Genomic DNA, 8,502 nt, shown 5'->3' with positions numbered 1-8,502 from the left:
CGCTGAAAGCGAAAGAGAAAGGGGCGCCGGGTACAGAGGGAGAGGGAGAGGGCGGGAGGGGCAGGGCAAACAGAAACCGCGCGTGCGCGAACCTGCCCAACAACTCGCGCTCAGCTTAAGGGGACCACCCTGCAGCTTCTGCGATGCAGCAAGGCTTCTCCCCCTCCTAGACATACATAGCTGTCAACTTTTCCCTTTTCTTACGAGGAATCCTATTCGGAATAAGGGAATTCCCCTTTAAAATGGAAACGTTGACAGCTATGTTGTAGACATATAGGGCGTTAATACGGGCTTGAATGCCTACATGCGACTTGTCCGTGGGCATCGCCTGGTGAGGAATTCTGTGCGACGCGGAAAACTTGCACATTGGTTGCATTGGTAACAATTAACAGCGCAGAATTCACTGTACCTGTTTTGTGTCCTCTAGCAGTCTGGCGCCACCGGGTTAGGCTCTCGCGGCACTGACTGAAATCACTAAGGGCTTATCCAAACTTATTTGCCCTGCTCTTTCCAGGCAAGGGTCTGAGCCGTAAAGCTCAGTGTCCCAAGTGTGTGGGTAGGTGGTTGTGGTGTTTCTGTTTTCTGTTGCTTTTGCCCTGGAGCTTTCCCCACTAAAACCCGCTGTTTAGCGCTCAATCGGCGCAAACACAGATGTGGGTTTTATGTGGGTTGTTGATTGAGTGCTCAATAGTGGGTTTTCACGGGGAAAGGTCCAAAGCAAAAAAAGAAAAGAAAAAGGAAAATAAAGGTGCTCAGAGATGGAGCTTTAAAGCGAGGGCCATGCCTGGAAAGAGCGGAGGAAAGGTAAATGTGGATAAGCCCTAAGGATTACTGTTATTTATACGAATCCTGCTGGCTCATTTGGGATAGCACTGACCATGCAAGAGCGATCACTGCAACTATATCTTGCAGGAAGGTGGCTCATCTTGCTATTATATAATATCCCTTAAGTTTTTTTAAACTTTGTTCCTTGTTATGTTATCACAGCTCCATAGAATACTGCAGATCAGGGGCAGGGAGCCTGGGTGTTGCAGATGCTGCTGGGCCATTGGCCATGTGGCCTGGAACTGATTAGAGTTAGATTCCAACATCTTCGTTGCAGCTGCTCTACCTCTGCTGTAGATTATTCTTAGTTCAGAACCACTCAGTCTACAGTTCTCTGCAGGACACACACCAATCTTGCTTCACAATCTGTCTTTTCTTCTGGCAACCTAGGCTGCAACATCTGAAGAGACTGCAAAGCTTGCATCATAGTATTTGAATCACAAACACGCAAGGGAGTGATCAGTTAAAATTGTTGCCACACACTTATTTTTAATTATGTTACACCATTGCTTCTTGACAGGTCTAACACTCCTTTACAAATGACTCTACTATCCTCTGGTCCTGAGGCATTTATGTTGCTTTCCTGATTGTTATTGCTGTTTGGTAATAATTGTTATTATTGTTTTTTAAAATTACATGTGCTAAGATCTGCTAATCTAGGGCTCACAGCCACCATAACAGAGGCTAATACATAGTGTGACTTGGCCCTTGTCCTGTGCTTTCAGTAGCAGCATGACATGCCGAAATTTAGCTGGTGAAGCTTTTCTTGGCATGGAGATAAACTTAAGTGATGGCACAGGAAGCATCCCTGCCGGAAGAAAGCAATGAACTATGTAAAGTGTATCCCAAATCATAAATATGATTTGACTTATGCTGCTGTAATAATTGTGAGCTGCAAACTGCTGCAGAGAAGAAAATTTATGTTCATTAATAAAAAAAATTGTGTGTGTAATAGAAAACTAAACACAAATGTTTGTGGGTTTTTTGTTGTTGTTGGTTTTTTTTTTTTTTGATAATTTACTATTGCTACTAACCAGCCCTGCAGAAAGATAACATTATTGTGCCAATTAATAAAAATATATTGACATTGTTTGTTTTCTGTTAGGTGGTGTGGCTGGTGCAGTGCACACAAAAATAGAGTTGATAAAGGGACAGGACAAAGACTAAGGGAGTGGGCACAGTTCACTAAATGTGGGTCAGGAATAGGGAGTATGAAAGAAGGTCCTTAACATGTACCATATGGCACCACTCTAGTTAAACTTTGATGAGTCCCCAAAAGCTTTGTAGAAGAAAGGAGGAGAGTTGATGATTTCAGAAAGGCAGTAGGAGTGCCACTTCCACCCTCCTCCCAGTCCCCCTCCTGTTGACAATAGCCTAACATTACTTTATCTCCTGCTCAATTTATGTGCATCAAGCTGTTATCAAAGGCACTGTTGTTGTTTTTTAAAGTGATAATACTAGGCAGAAGAAATGCTTACAAGGATTATTTGATGCTCATGCATCAAAAGAATAAACAAATTTATTGCTTCAAACACAGCCGTATGTTGTGCATTAAGAGTGGTTAGCATCCAGATATCACTGAAGGCTGAAATCCTATGTATACTTACTTGGAATTAAATCCCATTGAACTCTAGGACTGGCATCTATGAAAACATGCACAGGTTAGAGATACAGGAGAGGATTGCACAATTCGTTAGTTGCAAACAGCATATCCTACTCTGATCACTTGAAGCTTCAGAGTCACTGCTGTGGACTTAGACTGGGGAGGCTTGGATTCAGATCCCCACACAACCAGAAAATTTACAGGGTGGATTATATCCCAACCTACCTTACATTACAACAGAGGTTTCGTTAGGCCACAGCCACCTTTTCCTGTGCCTGATGTCATTTATGTCCTTAGCTGTGGGAAACTTCAAGCAACAGCTGTAATGAAGAATCAGGAGCACACACAGTGCTCCCGATTCTTCCTGTGAATTAAAAAATCTGCTTCTTTTTCAATTCAGTACCTTTTCATGTTGCCCTGTATGGGACAGTCCTGGATTATTAGGTTGTTGTGAGGGTAAAAAGGGGAGAACCATGTATGCCATCCTGAGCTCCTTTGATGAAGGCTGGGTTAAATAATGAATAATATTGGCATTCCTTAATAATTCTGCAATAAGAGTTTTCAACACACATAAACTTAACATTTACAGCCATCCATGGCAGAAATGTCCCATGCAAAGATCTTAGCTCCATGTGAAAAGGGGGGGCAGTAGGCCATGGAGGGGGTTGTACACTGAAAAAAGTTCCTGTTGTGTGTGTTCAGAGTAGAGTGTATAGTCCTCATGGTGGATGGAAGTGGTGCATTATGCCAGTCACTGAGCACAGAAAAGGGTTAAACAAGCATAAATGGATGCCTATTAAATCATGGGTGTCAAATACCCTTTGTATGTGAAACTTCCGCACCTTATCTTCAGTAAGCCTCCTGTTTCAGCTTGATCGTATCATCATGTGGCAGTCTGCTTAAGTACATTCATGACAATCAAGAAGTTAATAATCATTAACAGGGCATTTTGGCATCCCTCTGGTGCTTGAAAGCAACCAGTCAAGAGTTTAACAGCAGCAATGTTTACAGAAGTGAACTATATCCTCAGTTCACATTTTTTGGCATCTGCCGCCGCCTTGCAGCATTCCCATCGCATTGCTTATTCCCTGTAGTAAGGCAAATCTATGTTATTTTGCTGATGCTTTAGAAATAGGTAAACAAGTAAAAGCAACTGCTTTAGGGTGTACAGTGGTACCTCAGGTTACATAAGCTTCAGGTTACATATGCTTCAGGTTACAGACTCCGCTAACCCAGAAATAGTGCTTCAGGTTAAGAACTTTGCTTCAGGATGAGAACAGGAATTGTGCAGTGGCGGCGCAGCGGCAGCAGCGGGAGGCCCCATTAGCTAAAGTGGTGCTTCAGGTTAAGAACAGTTTCAGGTTAAGAACGGACCTCCAGAACGAATTAAGTTCTTAACCCAAGGTACCACTGTACAAAGTATTTTACACTTACAGCCACACTCCATGCTACAGTAAATGAGTTGTTGCACTGGGGCGGGGGGGGGAGCTGCCATGAGGACCTTTGATCAGGATCATGGCCTGAGAAAGGGAAAGGGACCTTAACTCTCCCTCCCTGTAATGGTCTCAACAAAACATATTCATCTGAAGCTGCTACTTGTATTGTGAGGGAAGGCTGTAGCTCAGGGATAGAGCACCTACCGTACTTTACATGCCGAAGGCCCCAGGTTCAAATCCTGATATTTCCAGGAAGGGTTGGGAGAGACTTCTGTCTGAAGCTATGGAGAGCGTCTGCCAGTCACAGTGAAGAGCTTTCCGCACCCATTTACCCACAGGACAAATCTATAGGGCAAGGAGGCTTGCAGCTAATGGTAGATGCAACCAAAACCCAAAGAGGGCAGAGCTGGCAGGCTTGTAACTCTTTCACTTCTCTCTCCCTCTCTTGCTCAGTGTGGTCCAGAGATCAAGAGTGGGCCCACAGCATCTGCTGGGGCACTTGAAATGAGTCGGGGGGGGGGGTGTCGCTGGTTACCCATCACTAGTGTAGACAGTGCTGAGCTAGATGACAAAAGGTGGCTCATACTATTCAACAAACCTTCTATGAGCCGCCTCCTAGATGTAAATAGCACCGCACAGCACCTCTATCAAGAAGGAGGCTAGGCCTATTGACCTGATAGCTGACAACAGATTGTTTGAACCAGCATCTCCCAGTTTGACAATTGAAGCCCAGCAATCTTAATCCACTTCCTTTACCTGATCCTCCCTCTGAACTGAATTCATGACTGGTGTGTTCCTATTCCTCCATGTATTCATAAACAACCTTTATTTTGTTTTATTTAGGCATTTCTGTACCACACAATCGGCTGTGTGCTCTGGACGGTTCACAATTGAAAATCAATAAAATGCAAGTACAGGACTAAGAACAATCCATGCAGAAAAGCACTGCCAGCTCAAAGTTAATAAAAAGCATCATGAAACCACCCGACAGCATAAAATCAGTAAGCAGCACTTAGGAAATAGCAAGCGGAAGACAAAATAGTTCTAAGAACTAAAATAATGGGATGTCATATTTATCTGGAGAGCCATTTGATAATGGGAGACTTGATTTGAAAATTATCTTGTCTTCTTAACATAGGAGAATACTGTTTACTGGCTTTTGCAAGGAGCTCTTTCTGGTCAGTCTATTTTTGGACTTCCCTGCTCTTCCTCATTAATTCTTCAATAAACGATTTTTTCTCACACTCACACCCTGGAATCACAGAAACAATGAAGCTTTTCCTTTGCATGTCCATCATAATTTATAGAATGCAGGATGATTTGTTTTGGTAAACAAAGGGTAGGATGCTGATTAAGCTTCACAGGACAGAAGAGGCATGATTAATCCAGAATGAGTGTTTACTCACTTGACAGTAACAATAGACACATCAACCACAAGAAGAAAAATCTTTGGTGCCCTTTTCATGAGTTAAATGACAGTATTTATTTTACTCATCAGTTTTTACACTGAAAGCTGAACCTGAGAGATTATGACACACCCAAGGTCACACAATGGTTTGCACATAGTGATGTAAACCATGGTCCATTAATCTATGGTTTATTAAGCCATGGCTTAGTGCTCTGTGTAAATCCAGCCCAGCAGAGTAACTATTGTTTATTAACTATGTTTAAAGGTTGCCCATTAAACAATGTTTGTAGTTGGTTCATAAACCTTCGTTAATGTTAATCATAGCTTAGCGTTACATGTAACCACCTCTTTAAAAAGGAAATTATAGAAGGCATAAAAAGTATACATTTCCTACAGAGCCACCACTACCCAAAAGCTACAGAACTGTGACTAAAGGGTGATGAATTTTTTTTCCAAACCCTTCCAAGGCTCAGCTGTTATCATTGGTGCTTTTAATTGCTCTATGATATAATAAACAATATTTAAGTGATTGATGCCTCAGCTTTAACTATGGTTACCATTAAAACCATGGTTTAGTATTCTGTGCAAACCAACTCAATGAATCCATGCTGAGCATGATTTATTAATTCTGTTTTTATCCCTCCATTCCTTTATGCTGTGCAAGCCCACAGAAAAAGGTACCATATTCAAAAAGACCAACACAACAATGCAAAAACAGGAAGCACTGGTTCTTCCTTTTAGCCTTGGCTTGAAAATTTGAGCAGTGGCTTGAACTTTCATGTGCCTGATTTAATATGTGATGTCAGGTCAGGAAAGCTGGATGTCATTTGCCTAAAACAATTTGGTCGGCCAACCTTCAAGGCCTGGTGGATGACTAGGAATTTGAACCTAGATCTCCTTTGTCCTAGTCCAACACTCTAAACACTACAGCACAGTACTATGGTATCATTCAAGGCTCTTGTCCCAAGCTTATTTTACCCAGGAGTTAAGTCTCACTGAATTCAATAAGATAAGCAGATCCTTAACCCAGTGTGCACTGGACTTTGTGGGGAGGGGGCTTTGCTGCTGCAGAAGCCTACACTGCACCCATAGGAAGCATGGTAGAGCACACACTATTATTGCTGTTGGCCATAATCATTGTGAGGTCCTGAAAGAGCAGGGGCAATTGTGGAAACTACATACCCAACTATGCCCCCTCCTGGCTTCCACCTTGGCCAGGCTGCATATGTCCCTGTTAGGCTTGCTTCATTACTTTCCATAAATGTGCATTGGGCTGTATCCTTCCTACAACCAAGTCCACTGGATTCTCCATGCCACTGTCAGGACACGTACATCATGAAACACTGATCAACTGATTACTCTGCTAGTGGCAGTAGTGTCTTCTCTCTCTCTCTCTCTCTCTCTCTCTCTCTCTCTCTCTCCCTTGTAGTAGAATTGGTCTTAACACACCATGCAGCAGTTTTCTGTTTCCGCTTCACTTTTCTGAACCCTTTAGCAAAGTGGATTGAAGAAGATGCTGGGCTCAATTCCTGTCTTTGCACATTTGACATGAAGTAATCATGAAATATTCATCATGTTCAGCTGCATTCCTCATTGGGAGGGAGTGGGGCCTCTGCATATTTCATTTCTTCCCCATTAAATTTTAAGAAAGAGTGATCCCTTGCTCACAATTCTTTAATTAGTTCTTTTTATCCACCTCCATTTGGCTTGTTTCGATTCATCTAGAAGGAGGCAATCTTCCAGATTGCTGCATGTCAAGAATATGCAAGGAAGAATGCATTTTGGCACTCTTATCAACGTAGGCTTGGTCAGTGGCACTTACTTCTGAGTAAACATGCAACAGGTCAGGATGCACATGATGCAAACTCAAGAGTGTAGCTGCAGACAGTGGCGTAGCATGGGTTGTCAGCACCCAGGGCAAGGCAAGTAATTTGCGCCCCCTCTGCCCTAGGGGCAGAGAGCTGCGAGTGCGAGCGCGCCCCCCCCAGATGTTGCGCCCGGTGTGGCCGGCCCCCCCTGCACCCCCCATGCTACATCACTGGCTGCAGAAGCAAGAACGTGTGGGGCAGAAATTAGTTTCATTGTTTGGGGCCATTAGGTAGCAACAGGTGCCACTTTTATTTAACTAGTCTCATTCGTGTTCTCTTAACATCAGCTTGATTTAGAAAAATTAGAAGATGATAATGTTTATCCCTACAGGCTGTGAAATGCTCAGCCAATTAACATGCTGTTAAAGGCACAGACATATACCAGACTGTGTTTTTCTGATCAGCTCTAGGGCTAGAAATGAATGGTTTAAAAATGTTTGCAGGGAGAAGGTTGTGCTGTGATTAGGAGGGATGGAATACTGTTGCATACCACCCTAATCCAGATTCCAGGGGTTTTATGCAAGTACCCAGGGTTTGGTTTCCTCAGAATGAGGGACAGCAGAGACTGTGGTATCTCTATGATACATGGTTTATTTATGCATATATACAACCTGCAGATTGATGTATTACACAGATTAGCAGCAGGAGGGCACTCTGATGGAGAATAATTCCCAGTTACTATATTCCCATTTTAACAGTCCTACCTTCTTTCTCAGTGCAAGTATAGCAGTCACTTCAGAACTTGTCCTGCTTTCCTAGGTTAGACAAAACTCAAACAACAGCCCTGTGCTTATTATATTCCACTTAAAATTAAAACTGTTTATACATGTACCTTTAAAGAACATTGAAATTACATTCTTTGCCTTGGAGAATTCTGGGCACTGTAGTTTACCTCTCAGAGAGTTACAATTCCCAGCAACCCTTAACAAATTACAGTGCCCAGAATTCTTTGAGGGAAGGCATGAGCTTTGAATGTGCTTTAAAGGTGTCGTGTGTATGCAGCCTGTGTAAACAAAAGGCCTCCCCAGTGTAGCTCTGTGGTACATTTATAAAAGCTTCCCCCTTTGTTTTTATACACTCTGAACCTCACAGCTTCGTCAGTTAAAACACTTGGCATTCACTGTTCACATGATTCTATTTCTATCTTCAAGTAGAAACAAAGGAACCAGCAGGAAGCAGTTGGAGAGCCAGTTCTGTTGTTTATGTTCCATCCTTTCAAGGACGTTTAAACAAGGACAGAAATCGAGAGACACCCCTACTTCCCCTCCCCTCTCCTCTGTATATTGGTATGTTTGTTTTTCTGGTACACATGGGACTCGTTTTCTTGTGATATTGCAAGGACCACACAGGGAAATAAAGTTT

The sequence above is a fragment of the Podarcis muralis genome, chromosome 2 (assembly GCF_964188315.1).
Source record: "Podarcis muralis chromosome 2, rPodMur119.hap1.1, whole genome shotgun sequence".
NCBI lineage: Eukaryota > Metazoa > Chordata > Lepidosauria > Squamata > Lacertidae > Podarcis > Podarcis muralis.
The sequence above is the reverse complement of the archived record's forward strand: the minus strand, read 5'-3'. Positions refer to the sequence as shown.